An 836-nucleotide genomic window follows, 5' to 3' on the forward strand; every position below is an offset into this window, starting at 1 on the left:
TGGGCGCTATCTAACAAAATGAAATTCAATGGTGAAAAAAGTAAGGTTCTACATTTAGGCAAGAAAAACCAAATGTACAGGTATAGTATAGGGGGTACCTTGCTCAATAGTAGTAACTGTGAGAGGGATCTCGGAGTCCTAGTGGACAATCACTTAAATATGAGCCAGCAGTGTGCTGCAGCTGCCAAAAAAGCCAACATAGTGCTGGGCTGCATTAACAGGATAGAATCAAGATCACGTGAAGTATTAATACCACTTTACAATGCCTTAGTAAGGCCACACTTGGAATACTGCATCCAGTTTTGGTCACCACGATGTAAAAAAGATGCCGAGACTCTAGAAAGAGTACAGAGAAGAGCAACAAAGGTGATTAGGGGACTGGAGGCTAAAACATATAAGGAACGGTTGCTGGAATTGGGTATGTCTAGTTTAACGAAGAGAAGGACGAGGGGGGACATGATAGCAGTGTTCCAATATCTCAGGGGCTGCCACAAAGAAGAGGGAGTCAAGCTATTCTCCAAAGCGCCTGAAGGCAGGATGAGAAACAACGGATGGAAACTGATCAAGGAGAGAAGCAACTTAGAACTAAGGAGAAACTTCCTGACAGTTAGAACAATAAACCAATGGAACAACCTGCCTCCAGAAACGGTGAATGCTCCAACACTGGAAGTTTTTAAAAAGAGACTGGACAGCCATTTGTCTGAAATGGTGTAGGGTTCCTGCCTGAGCAGGGGGTTGGACTCGATGACCTCCAAGGTTCCTTCCAACTTTTTTATTATTATTATTATTATTATTATTATTATTATTATTATTATTATTATTATTATTATTATTAT

Source organism: Protobothrops mucrosquamatus, unplaced genomic scaffold (assembly GCF_001527695.2).
Source record: "Protobothrops mucrosquamatus isolate PMUCROS unplaced genomic scaffold, P.Mucros_1.0 scaffold83, whole genome shotgun sequence".
NCBI lineage: Eukaryota > Metazoa > Chordata > Lepidosauria > Squamata > Viperidae > Protobothrops > Protobothrops mucrosquamatus.